Source organism: Argopecten irradians, chromosome 9, assembly GCF_041381155.1.
Source record: "Argopecten irradians isolate NY chromosome 9, Ai_NY, whole genome shotgun sequence".
NCBI classification, from domain to species: Eukaryota; Metazoa; Mollusca; class Bivalvia; order Pectinida; family Pectinidae; genus Argopecten; species Argopecten irradians.
Window position 1 is genome coordinate 31,715,623 of NC_091142.1, and position 15,027 is coordinate 31,730,649.

The following is a 15,027-nucleotide window of genomic DNA, read 5'->3' on the forward strand; positions in this document are numbered from 1 at the left end:
AAGTGATATTTTTTCTGTCAATGCTGCTTTCCGTTTAATCAAAAGCGAGTTAAAAAATAAAAAATAGATATTTTCACTGGAATGAAATATATTGTTTTTATGTTCAGCGTAAAGTTTTTTATTTCACTGCGACAATGTAGTAAATGGTCATATTTCATTACTGGACCGTTAAATTATTTAAATCCAACACCCAGAACATGGCGCCGCCTCACTTTTGGCATTGAGTTAGCACCGCCTAACTTTTGCCATTGAGTTAAGCTTTCGCCCCTGTGAGGAAGGCTCTGGGCTCTGTCCCCTGGCCGAGACACACAAAAGTCTATAAAAGTGGTAGTTTCTGCTCCTGCTTACGCTTAGCAAACAGGGAGTGGGACGACTGGTTTTCCCGTTGTCAGTATAATGTGACCGGGTGGGGTGTGTTGCTTGGTGTCTTCGGCGGCATGCTTCAGTGATATAGCACTATAAAAAGGACAATAGTTCCACTATACAAGAAGACACAACATGAAATACCGCAGTCTCCCAAAACATGCACTTGGCACAACATGCACGCAACACACCGCATACATGGGAGGCCGTCCTTACATGACCATAGCTGTTAATAGGACGTAAATTAATCCAACAAACAACAAAAAACATTTATACGATGAACCAAGTGTGGAATTATGCGACGTATTGTGCTAGAAATAATTGATTGATACATGAAGATATACATGCACTAATGTGAAAAATTGTTAACATTCAACAAATAACATATAAACAATACTTTGCAAACGACAAACAGAATAAAATAGTCTGATTGAAGTCCATTTCTTCATCGTCGTCATCTAGTATTAAATCAGTGGCAGCAAGAGAAACCAAACCAACTATGACTTTCAAGTGTGGTGAAATGGTCGCCATGTTGTTATTAGCCAGTTGTGCTTTTTCGTTAGATCGGCCGGTCACGTGACCGTCGTACGCCAGTAGCTGCTTTGCAGAACGAATCGAGCAGGGGTATCGAGTTCAATGAATTTTATTGAGTTCTATGGAGTAATCAGTTCATTACCATTGCAATGGAAGAATGAAGAATTCCGAAAATGAGTCAAAACAAAACATTTATCAAATATTTTTTTTAAAGTCTGATAAAGTTACAAAGTATTTTTTATTATCATATGTTATAATTTATACTTGAACCTCCATATAAAATTCTAAATTCATGGCAAGAAACTTTGAATGTCGAATAAAAAAGGTGGTTAGCGCACAGCATACAGGGAGCGGGACGACTGGTTCGCACGTTGTCAGTATAATGTGACCGGATGGGGTGTATTGCTTGGTGTCTTCGGAGGCATGCTTCAGTGATATAGCATTATAAAAAGGGGCAACAGTTCCACTATACGAAATTAGCCTACAACTTGCCGAATATGAGTAAATTAACACAAATGGTTTCGTTGGAACAAGAATAAGAGCAATCATACTCCAATAACTACGGCGATTTAGCGATCAATTTTAAAAATGTTCCTCGATCTCTTGTTAGCATTTTTGTTGCTCTCAACTTCGTCAGATCGACTTCACGCTCTATTGAAAATATGTGTAGACGGGGTATGTAATTGATAACATTGTGGGTCTTCCAGTCTACGCTTTATTGGATCGAAATATACAAAAAAACATACAACAAAGACAAACACACCATATAACACCACGTAGACAAATATGAAACGGACTCTTCACAAAACGAAAGTACAAACCTTTCACACTTGTATACACTTACCAGGCGTGCCCATAGATAGTATACAGTATCCAATGTCCTTGTGGACGCGGACAAGCTTTAGATTGGCACAAACGGACATGTGAGAGACCGGAGTAAGAATGAGTATTCTCGGGAATCTTTTACTAAAGTAAGAGAAAGTGAACGATGGGATGATGGGAACTGCACGTGGTAAGTCAGGGTCCGTCCGTCAACTGTCACTCAAACACCTGCAGGTACATACACACATATCAACACCTGTACATGACAGGTACGACCTCATGCGCGACGACTTACGAATACCTACTTACAGAGCACACATATGCATACATGACGTACAAGTATGTTTCACCTGTCTACATATACATAGCAATCGAACAAATATGTCTGTTACTTTGTCAAATTGAGACTGAGTTTGGTCCAAATCAGATTTCATACTTTCTTGTTTAATAATTTCTGCATCCCTACGTTGTTGCCTTAGGTTGGAATTTTCAGTTCGCATATACTCAATGGTTTTGGACTTGGATAATAATAATTTTTCCCGATTCATATTTTTTTTTTGTTTAGCTGATCGGCTTCCATTGACAACTGTTGGATGTCGTCTACAATGCTAGCGTATATTGCATGAATTTGTTTTACGCGTTTTGTAAAGGTTTCATTTCGGCCATCTAACTGAAGGTTTGAAAAGATGCCCAATACCTGTAAATTCTTTTGGCCGATTGCTTGGAAACTGCTAGAATAGTCGTTCATCTTTGCATAAAAAGATAAAAAAAATATTAACATAATGGCATATCAATAAAAATCAAGTACATGTATGTGATGGCTATATATTAGAACTTCAACAAAAAGACTTTTCAAGTCATATGCTTATGTAGTGAATTTAATATTATGTGTGAATTTAAATTAATTGATTTTAATTGGCAAAAATTCTGTTTGAAGTAAATCTTACCATGTACAACCACAAAAAAAGTATTAATTCTTCAGTGTGACTTTCTGGTACCTTTGATGGTGTATTTTTGAAACTTTGGGAATTATCAGCATACACTGAAATCTCGATAGTAAGCCCAAGTCAAAAATAAGCCAAAAATAAAACAGATTGATGTGTCTGCAATCCAAAAACTAGGCGTGGTATATCAGCCTTGTTGTACGCTACAGTGAGTGTATTGACTTCATCAGGGTCTGATGCGGCGTTACAATTGTACCTGCTGCCACTTGTGTCTTCGGCGGCATGCTCCAGTGATATAGCACTATAAAAAGGGCAAAAGTTCCACTATACAAGAAGACACAACATGATTATACCACAGTCTCCCGAAACACGCACCTCGCACAACATACACGCAACACACCGCATACATGGGAGGCCGTCCTTACATGACCATAGCTGTTAACAGGACGTTAATTAATCAAACAAACAAACTATTGCATGATCGCCTCACTTTTGGCCTTCTGTTGAGCGCTCGCCCATGTGAGGAAGGCTCTGTGTTCTATCCTCTGGCCGAGACACACCAAAGTCTACATTAGTGGTAGCTTCTGCTTACCGCTCAGCCTACAGGGAGTGGGACGACTGCTTCGCCCGTTGTCAGTATAATGTGATCGGTTGGGGTGTGTTGCTTGGTGTCTTCTGCGGCATGCTCCAGTGATATAGCACTATAAAAAGGGCAAAAGTTCCACTATACAAGAAGACACTACATGATTATACCGCAGTCTCCCGAAACACGCACCTCGCACAACATACACACAACACACCGCATACATGGGAGGCCGTCCTTACATGACCATAGGACGTTAATTAATCAAACAAACAAAACAAACAAACAGTGTTGCTTGGTGTCTTCGGCGGCATGCTTCAGTGATATGTCAAGCTCTACCTGTGCGATTTGGCTGAAACTTGCATGAAATGATCCTGACATGGTCCCGACAAAGTGTTGTTATTTTTCGGGTCGATCCGAAATCCAAGATGGCCGCCATCTATAAAACACATTTGAACATCTCAAGTTTTGGCTAAAACCAAATTGAATTGAACCAAATATGAAAATTGAGCAAAAAATGCTCATTAATGTGTTTTTCCTAAATAAACTATAGTAAACTTGACCCCCTCCCCAAGGGGAAACAGGAGACCCCAGGGTCATATAATTTACAATTTTTATAAACAAACTTTAAGACCTTTTCATCTATAAAGTGTATTTGATTATACCATTTCCAGAATTTTAAAAGAATATTTTTGAAGTTTTAGCCTATTTGACCTTTTTTGGCCCCGCCCCTCTGCCCCCAGGGGGTCGGCGTGGACCAATATGGATATGATGTTAAAATGCTATCTCAGGCTAATAATTCTAACCAAGTGTGACTCGTTTCCAATGAAAATTGAGCAAAAAATGCTCATAAATGTGTTTTCCCCATATAAACTATAGTAAACTTGACCCCCTCCCCAGGGGGAAACGTGAGACCCCAGGGTCATATAATTCACAATTTTTGTAAAGGACCTTAAGACCTTTCTATTTATGAAAAATATTTGATTCTACCATTTCCAGAATTTCAGAAGAAGATTTTTGAAGTTTTAGCCTATTTGACCCCTTTTGACCCCGCCCCTAAGGCCCCTGGGGTCAGTCATAGAAAATTTGTTAATAGGATTAAATGGCCATCTCATACTGATAATTCTGACAACATTTGACTCATTTCCTATTACATATGACCAAATAATGCGCAAAAATGTGTTTACCAATATAAACTACAGTAAACTTAACCTTCTCCCCAGGGAGAAACTAGAGACCCCAGGGTCATATAATTCACAATTTTTGTAAAGGACCTAAGAACTTTCTATCTATGAAGAGCATTTGATTCTACCATATCTGTGAGTAGAGAAGAATATTTTTGAAATTTTACTCAATTTTACCCCTTTTGGCCCCTCCCACAGCCCCCTGGGGGGTGGGGACCATATAATTCACAATTTTGATTGGCCTTATGCCTTAGAAGGTTTTTGCAAAATTTCATTGAAATTGCTTCAGCAGTTTTGGATAAGAAGACGAAAATGTAAATTGTTTACGGACATACGACGCACGACGCATGATGACGGTCAAAAGGCGATTAGAATAGGTCACTTGAGACTTCATCTCAGGTGACCTAAAAAATCAAAGGATTTTTAACTTTACCATGCAATCAATGTAATCAGTCCAGTAAAAAAGTTGCTTGCTCTTTAATTTTGAGTTATTTAAACATTAATTTGAATTTTGATAGAAATAAGTGACATGTAAGAAATTTAAAGTTTTTCAATTACCTGAAGTTTCACCACTCAGTGTTTGTACCATCAAAGCCATCAAATCTGCACCTTGACACATCCAAGTTCTTAGCTTATAGAAACAGTTGTATGGCCTGTAATAATGATTGAGCATCTGTTTTTGCAACATTGATCAGTCCCAAGAAATGATCAACTGGTGGTAAAGTTTGACGATCTTGGCAAGTCCATTTGCCGAAAATATTTAAGTTGTATATTTTGTTCGTCACAGCTTTCATCTGCTAATAGTGTGAAGTAGTGTGCATTTCTTACTGACACAAGTTGATCATTTTCAATAAACTCTCCGATTATGTCAATGAGGTATCAGATAAGTATGTTGCTTTGGAGGAAGCAGATTGAAGATGATGTTGCAAGTCCTCCACACCAAGTGATGCAACAAACTTTACCATATCCTCAAAATTTGTTTGAGCATATCTTTTTCTGGTTGTGAAGTGCGCAATTCTGAACATTTTCTTGAAGATTTCTGTGTTTCTTTCTCTGTCTTTTCTGTCTTTCAAGACGAGCTGGTCCATTACAATAACAGGCACTTTATGTTTCATGACTTTAGAATTACACTCAGCATACCTCTTGCATGCATTTTTGTGACCAACACTTGTTTCATGCTTCAGTAGCTTACCATAGCTGTTAATAGGACGTTAATAAATCAAACAAACAATCCTTGATGGATGGGTTTAAAGCTTAACCCCAGTGTCAATCCACTTTGGTCCATGTGAACTGAACATTTCACAAAACTTGCAGATATACCAATTTTTGTAAGCACTCCAATACAGCCATTTGTATGATATCTCATATCTGTTTGAATCAAATGTTCGTTTGTCAAATTTTGGCCTACAACCTGACGTTGACTCGGAGTCGCCGTCATCAGAATTGTCAGATTCACACGTACTAGGGTTTACATCTGCAGGTTTCTTAGACTTGTCCGAGGGAATGTCCTCTCCTAATGGGCCTGCCGTCTCACTCTGTGAATCAGATTGGTCTGGTTGTGTTTCTATGTTTTGTGTATCGTCCGATTTATCATTTCTTTTCTTAAAGAAAGTATTCAGCTTCCTACATTTACTTGCGTCTTTTTTCTGATAGGTTTCGCATTATACTTAGCATTGTGCGAGGCCACGTCAGTTAGACGATTGAAATAAAACGAATAAAACTGCGTAACTCAAGGGCGTAGGTGACCTTTTGTTTGTTTGATTAATTAACGTCCTATTAACAACCATGGTGATTTAGGTGACCTGCATGGATTTGACTCTTTATGGTTTTATTCACAAAAGAGTTCGTTTTCTATGTCGGCCAACAAACAACGAAACCAGCATTTTATTTTGTCTGAAACCTTTATTTTTTAGGCTTTCAAACATGGCCCTGCAGGTAGGGCGTTAGAATTGTACCTGCTGCCCTTATTGCATGATCGTAAAAGGCGACTAAATTTAGGATCTTATCTTTTCTCTTCTTCCTAACTGATTATATCTTTCCTAATGCCTCCCTTGGCACCGCCTCACTTTTGGCCTTGAGTTGAGCGTTCGCCCCTGTGAGGAAGGCTCTGGGTTCTGTCCCCTGGCCGAGACACACCAAAGTCTATAAAAGTGGTAGTTTCTTCTCCTGCTTAGCGTTCAGCATACGGATAGTGGGACGACTGGTTTGCCCGTTGTCAGTATAATGTGACCGGGTGGGGTGTGTTGCTTGGTGTCTTCGGCGGCATGCTTCAGTGATATAGCACTATAAAAATGGCAACAGTTCCACTATACAAGAAGACACAACACGAACATACCGCAGTCTCCAAGTACACTCACCTCGCACAACATACACGCAACACACCGCATGCATGGGAGGCCGTCCTTACATGACCATAGCTGTTAATAGGACGTAAGTAAATCAAACAAACAAACAAACAACCAAAGCTTTCAAACATGGGTGTAAGGCACATTTTAAGTATTTTCAGTTTCTGTAAAAATAACCAAGACATTGGGAAAAATCAAGCCTAACTCCCATTGGGAATGGGGTCGAATATCGGCCCCTGAGAGAACCTAGAAAAAGCCCTGTTATTACAAATAAGATATGACCAGAAATACAGTGTATAGAATGGCAACGAGTAATTATGTATCGCATCAACCGTTTTATGGTCGCTTCCCTCCTCCCATCAAACAAATATAAAGTGAATCTTTCTTTACTATCTCATATAAATGAACTTTCTCTTTAACATAATTATAAAGACCCCTTCGATATAGACTGTTATCTGAAATACTTCAAAACATAATAAGAATGATATTACTAGTAAAAGTATGAATGCCAATGAATCTATCTAAATCAACTTATAAATATCAACTTTTTAAAAATAAAGTTTCGTTCACTCTGAATCACTCAATACAGACAAAACTAGATGACTAGAGTAAGTCAGAGTGTATGCCATTGGCCCTGCAGGTAGGGCGTTAGAATTGTACCTGCTGCCCCTATTGCATGATCGTAAAAGGCGACTAAATTTAGGATCTTATCTTTTCTCTTCTTCCTAACTAACTTAATCTTTCCTAATGCCTCCTTTGGTACCAGGTGGGGTGTGTTGCTTGGTGTCTTTGGCGGCATGCTTCAGTGATATAGCACTTTAAAAGGGCAACATGAATATACCGCAGTCTCCCAAAACACACACCTCACACAACATACACGCATACCGCATACATGGGAGGCCGTCCTTACATGACCTTAGCTGTTAATAGGACTTTAAACAAGAGGCCCAGAGGGCCTGTATCGCTCACCTGGTTTGTTATGCCAAGTAATGTTCTGAATACAGGTTCATTGTTTCTTTTCTGAATGAATTTTAATATTAAACTCTAAATCCCCTATTGGGCCCCTACCCTCCTGCCCCTGGGGGATCAGAGCCAAAATGTATACAAGTACTGTTCCCCTTCACCCAAGGATGTTTGTGGTCAAATTTGGTTACAATCCATGCAGAACTCTAGGACAAGTAGCGATTTATAGAATTACCTCTATTTCCCCTATTGGGCCCCGCCCCTCCTGCCCCCGAGGGATCAGAGCCAAAATTTATACAAGTTCTGTTCCCCTTCCCCAAAGGATGTTTGTGGCCAAATTTGGTTACATTCCATTCAGAACTCTATGACTAGTAGCGATTTAAAGGATTTACCTCTATTTCCCCTATTGGGCCCCGCCCCTCCTGCCCCCGAGGGACCAGAGCCAAACTTTATACAAGTTCTGCTCTACTTCCCCCAAGGATGTTTGTGGCCAAATTTGGTTACAATCCATGCAGAACTCTGACTAGAAGCGATTTAAAGGATTTACCTCTATTTCCCCTATTGGGCCCCGCCCCTCCTGCCCCCGAGGGATCAGAGCCAAAATTTATACAAGTTCTGTTCCCCTTCCCCCAAGGATGTTTGTGGCCAAATTTGGTTACATTCCATTTAGAACTCTATGACTAGTAGCGATTTAAAGCATTTACCTCTATTTCCCCTATTTGGCCCCGCCCCTCCTGCCCCCGAGGGACCAGAGTCAAACTTTATACAAGTTCTGTTCCACTTCCCCCAAGGATGTTTGTGGCCAAATTTAGTTACAATCCATGTAGAACTCTATGACTAGTAGCCATTTGAAGGATTTACCTCTATTTCCACTATTGGGCCCCCGCCCCCGGGGGGTCAGAGCCAAAATTTATACAAGTTCTGTTTCCCTTCCTCCAAGGATGTTTGTGGCTAATTTTGGTTACAATCCATGCAGAACTCTAGGACAAGTAGCGATTTAAAGGATTTACCTCTATTTCCCCTATTGGGCCCCGCCCCTCCTGCCCCCGAGGGATCAGAGCCAAAATTTATACAAGTTCTGTTCCCCTTCCCCAAAGGATGTTTGTGGCCAAATTTGGTTACATTCCATTTAGAACTCTATGACTAGTAGCGATTTAAAGCATTTACCTCTATTTCCCCTATTGGGCCCCGCCCCTCCTGCCCCCGAGGGACCAGAGCCAAACTTTATACAAGTTCTGTTTCCCTTCCTCCAAGGATGTTTGTGGCTAATTTTGGTTACAATCCATGCAGAACTCTAGAAGTAGCGATTTAAAGGATTTACCTCTATTTCCCCTATTGGGCCCCGCCCCTCCTGCCCCGAGGGACCAGAGCCAAAATTTATACAAGTTCTGTTCCCCTACTCCCAAGGATGTTTGTGGCCAAATTTGGTTATAATTCATGTAGAACTCTATGACAAGTAACGATTTAATGGATTTACCTCTATTTCCACTATTGGGCCCCGCCCCCGGGGGGTCAGAGCCAAAATTTATACAAGTTCTGTTTCCTTTCCCCCAAGGATGTTTGTGGCTAATTTTGGTTACAATCCATGCAGAACTCTAGGACAAGTAGCGATTTAAAGGATTTACCTCTATATCCCCTATTGGGCCCCGCCCCTCCTGCCCCTGAGGGATCAGAGCCAAAATTTATACAAGTTCTGTTTCCCTTCCCCGAGGATGTTTGTGGCTAATTTTGGTTACAATCCATGCAGAACTCTATGACAAGTAGCGATTTAAAGGATTTACCTCTATTTCCACTATTGGGCCCCGCCCCCGGGGGGTCAGAGCCAAAATTTATACAAGTTCTGTTCCCCTTCCCCCAAGGATGTTTGTGGCCAAATTTGGTTACAATCCATTTAGAACTCTATGACTAGTAGCGATTTAAAGGATTTACCTCTATTTCCCCTATTGGGCCCCGCCCCTCCTGCCCCCGAGGGACCAGAGCCAAACTTTATACAAGTTCTGTTCCCCTTCCCCCAAGGATGTTTGTGGCCAAATTTGGTTACATTCCATTTAGAAATCTATGACAAGTAGCGATTTAAAGGATTTACCTCTATTTCCCCTATTTGGCCCCGCCCCCGAGGGATCAGAGCCAAAATTTATACAAGTTCTGTTTCCCTTCCCCGAGGATGTTTGTGGCTAATTTTGGTTACAATCCATGCAGAACTCTATGACAAGTAGCGATTTAAAGGATTTACCTCTATTTCCACTATTGGGCCCCGCCCCCGGGGGGTCAGAGCCAAAATTTATACAAGTTCTGTTCCCCTACTCCCAAGGATGTTTGTGGCCAAATTTGGTTATAATTCATGTAGAACTCTATGACAAGTAGCGATTTAAAGCATTTACCTCTATTTCCCCTATTGGGCCCCGCCCCTCCTGCCCCCGAGGGACCAGAGCCAAACTTTATACAAGTTCTGTTCCCCTTCGCCCAAGGATGTTTGTGGCCAAATTTGGTTACATTCCATGCAGAACTCTACGACTAGTAGCAATTTATAAGATTACCTCTATTTCCCCTATTGGGCCCCGCCCTCCTGCCCCCGGGGGGTCACAGACAAAATTTTTACAAGTTCTGTTCCCCTTCCCCCGAGGATGTTTGTGGCTAATTTTGGTTATAATCCATGCAGAACTCTAGGACAAGTAGCGATTTAAAGGATTTACCTCTATTTCCCCTATATGGCCCCGCCCCCGGGGGGTCAGAGCCAAAATTTATACAAGTTCTGTTTCCCTTCCCCCAAGGATGTTTGTGGCTAATTTTGGTTACAATCCATGCAGAACTCTAGGACAAGTAGCAATTTAAAGGATTTACCTCTATATCCCCTATTGGGCCCCGCCCCTCCTGCCCCTGAGGGATCAGAGCCAAAATTTATACAAGTTCTGTTTCCCTTCCCCGAGGATGTTTGTGGCTAATTTTGGTTATAATCCATGCAGAACTCTAGGACAAGTAGCGATTTAAAGGATTTACCTCTATTTCCCCTATTAGGCCCCTCCCCTTCTGCCCCCGAGGGACCAGAGCCAAAATTTATACAAGTTCTGTTCCCCTACTCCCAAGGATGTTTGTGGCCATATTTGGTTATAATTCATGTAGAACTCTATGACAAGTAGCGATTTAAAGAATTTACCTCTATTTCCCCTATTGGGCCCCGCCCCTCCTGCCCCCGAGGGACTAGAGCCAAAATTTATACAAATTCTGTTCTACTTCCCCAAAGGATGTTTGTGGCCAAATTTGGTAACATTCCATTTAGAACTCTATGACAAGTAGCGATTTAAAGGATTTACCTCTATTTCCCCTATTTGGCCCCGCCCCTCCTGCCCCCGAGGGACCAGAGCCAAAATTTATACAAATTCTGTTCTACTTCCCCAAAGGATGTTTGTGGCCAAATTTGGTTACAATCCATGTAGAACTCTATGACAAGTAGCGATTTAAAGGATTTACCTCAATTTCCTCTATTGGGCCCGTCCCTCCTGCCCCCGAGGGATCAGAGCCAAAATGTATAAAAGTTCTGTTCCCCTTCCCCCAAGGATGTTTGTGGCCAAATTTGGTCACATTCCATTCAGAACTCTATGACTAGTAGCGATTTAAAGGATTTACTTCTATATCCCCTATTGGGCCCCGCCCTCCTGCCCCTGGGGGTTCAGAGCCAAAATTTATACAAGTTCTGTTCCCCCTCCCCCAAGGATGTTTCTAGCCAAATTTGGTTACAATACATGCAGAACTATATGACTAGTAGCGATTTAAAGGAAATGTTGACGGACAGACGGACGCCGGGCCAGGTGAGTTGATAAGCAAACAAACAAACGTGAATACAGCAGCCATGGTAGAATTTCCGAATCCTATTGGTGGATAACCATCGGCTTATTAGCCACATGGACTTTCTGGTCTGTATCTGGTGGATGAAGGTAATTTCCTTATGGCTGCTGCATTCTCATTTCTTCATTATTATACCTTTTGAAAAACAAAATTACTATCTATAATCTCATTAATAATATATCATATATTGTCATGACTTCTGAAACATATCCTTTCAAATGCTTTCAAATACTCTTTCATGTCATTTGTATACATACATTTTGTTACCAGGGAGAGAACTTACATAGTCACTGCCTGTTGTTCGATCCTATTTTAACTTGTTTGAAATAAAATTTTGTTGAAATTAAAATCTGTACTATGACTGATTCTTGAGTTCAGTATTATTACTGAACACCTGGATTTGGTAAGCACCTGTGTGTGGTACTATTATGCAAAACAGGAAAGGTTTACCTGTATCTACTTCTTCTGCTGAGCTAAAGCATGATGGTGAGTAACTTCAAATGCAGAGAGGAAATATGATTGCCACCTCCTACAAAGACAAGAGGCAGCTGACATTTTTGTCAACTACTCAGCAGCCATATGATGGCGCACGTAAGCCTAGCTGTAATGTTAACTATAAGAGAGCAATCAACTAAATAATTTTACATAGACCACAGTGTTAAACTTTGTTAAAGTTTTGTACTGTATTATTAAAACAAAGGAATATTAGTTAGCTATTGTGTTCTATAATTAAAGTCTAGGTTCTCCTATAACACTAGACAGAAAAAAAAGTTTGGGATCTTCTGCTCAAACACCAACCAGGGTAGCTTTATTGAAATCAGGCGCATTTTGCACTAAAAATCCTGAAATTCTAATGTGTTTACCTATTCATTATCAAAATTGATATTTTGAACCTAAATCTCAATATGAATTTCCAAATTGATATCATTGTTATCTAGGAATAATTACCTGTCAGAAAACATTTTTACTTTGGAAATTCATAATTAGTCAGCCAATCAGCGGCCGGGTTAAAATTCTATCCTGTGCTCAATCTTGTATACACAGGGGCCATTTCGAAGGTCTTTTTTATTTAGTTGGTTGATCCCTATAACAAGTACATGGGTGGTGTGGATAAATCAGACCAAATGAGAGCCTATTACTCTGTCGGCAGGGCAGGTAAGAAATGGTGGAGGTACATATGATTTGTTATCAATTTGAGCATTGTAAATACTCATATTGTTTATTCCAATTCGGAAAAGGACCCACTTCCAAAGAAAGGCTACGACTACCTGAGTAGACGTTGCCGAGCAAAGCAGGTAAAAGGGCAGCTTTGGTCCAGCAAGTTGTAGCTTAGGACATAATTGGACATCACAAGTTAGAGAAAATTTTAGGTAGGAAAAAAGATATGCAAGGATTGTTCGGTATAAAAGAGGCGGACTTCAAAATAGGCATGTGGAGGCTTGATTCGTTTGTAGTTTTCGTGATGTGGCTTTATGCCGGATCGAATATTTCACAACTTATCAAGATCAAGATATTCAAGATTTCAAGATTTTATTTGTTACTCTCAGACACATGAAAATGTGTTACATGAGGACATAATGATATACATAGACATATACATGACAAGATGGACACAAAATATACATGTACAAGATATAAAAATACATAGAGTTATAATCGTATAATGTTTAATTTAAAGTAATTTCATTATCTTTCTTAGAAAAATTGCGAATTTGTTTAAAACTTGTATACTGCAGATATTCAAAAGACGCTCTAATTTTAAAAAAGTAGGATATTTGGTGTAGTACTGAGCAAAATATTTTTCTCTAATAGCTTTAATTTCCCTTTTTTGACATTTGAAAAGATAGTGAAATTCATCTCCGATATCAACTTGACATAAATTATATATTCTATTTTCTTTTGGGATACCGAGCCATCGCCCAGTTTCGATAGGGAACTTTATATTTGAGGTACGAAATTTTGTAATAGTAATTCTGTTTTGTTCCGATAACTTTGTTAAATAACTTTCGAAAATATTTTTTTTTTAATTTTGAATAAAACAGACATTTGGACGAGGATTCTATGTCTGCGAACCATTTTTGTATAAAGGCGTCACGTAGACGTTGTGCAACTTCATGCTTCAAATATATATGTGAATCCAGTATCGTAAAAAAATTGTTTAACACGATCTAACCATTTAAACCGTATTTGTCCATTGCGACTTAAACTCGCAATTAGTCTATATAAAATATTACTAATTTATTTTCATTTAACAAAAGGTTGTTCCAAAAATTTAACATTCTCAGCTTTACCTTTATTTCTAACGGATATCTCCCCAATTCACTATAAATCATATACCCAGGCGTGCTAGCCGTAACATTTAAAATTCTTTTGCAAAATTTAAATCTTCGTAACCCCAGATTTCTGACCCATTCAACAGAATCGGTTCAACTAATGAGTCAAATAGCTTAAGTTGTAGATCGTGCCCTGCAGGTAGGGCGTTAGAATTGTACCTGCTGCCCCTATTGCATGATCGTAAAAGGCGACTAAATTTAGGACCTTATCTTTTCTATTCTTCCTAACTGTCTTCATCCTTCCTAATGCCTCCCTTGGCACCGCCTCACTTTTGGCCTTGCGTTGAACGTTCGCCCCTGTGAGGAAGGCTCTGGGTACTGTCCCCTGGCCGAGACACACCAAAGTCTGTAAAAGTGGTAGTTTCTGCTCCTGCTTAGCGCTCAGCAAAAAGGGAGTGGGACGACTGGTTCGCCCGTTGTCAGTATAATGTGACCGGGTGGGGTGTGTTGCTTGGTGTCTTCGGCGGCATGCTTCAGTGATATAGCACTATAAAAAGGGCATGAGTTCCACTATACAAGAAGACACAACATGAATATACCGCAGTCTCCCGAAACACGCACCTCGCACAACATACACGCAACACACTGCATACATGGGAGGCCGTCCTTACATGACCATAGCTGTTAATAGGACGTTAATTAATCAAACAAACAAATAAGTTGTAGATCTACTGGTATTGAATGATTTCGGATTTTCTTAAAATTGAAAATACAGATTTTTGTGCCTGTTCTATAAGCTTCTGTCTAGCCGCCACAAAATGTCCGTTCAATTTAAAAGTAATTCCGAGATATGTAAAGCAGTCTACAATTTCCAATATTTCATTATCGAGTATAAAGTTGTTTTGCCGTCTACACTTTCTTTTGCTAAATATCATTACTTTAGTTTTATTAACATTTACTTCTAGCTTCCACAATTTACAATATTTGCTGAAATTATTCAGTGCAGCATGCATACCTTCAACACTTTCCGCAAAAATAACAGTATCATCAGCGTACAATAGTACAAATACTTATAATAAAATACGTAACTCTCTGGATATAATCTCATTAAGATTTTGGAGAGAAGTACTACCTTTAGATATCAAAAATTCCTCCAGATCATTAAGAAACACA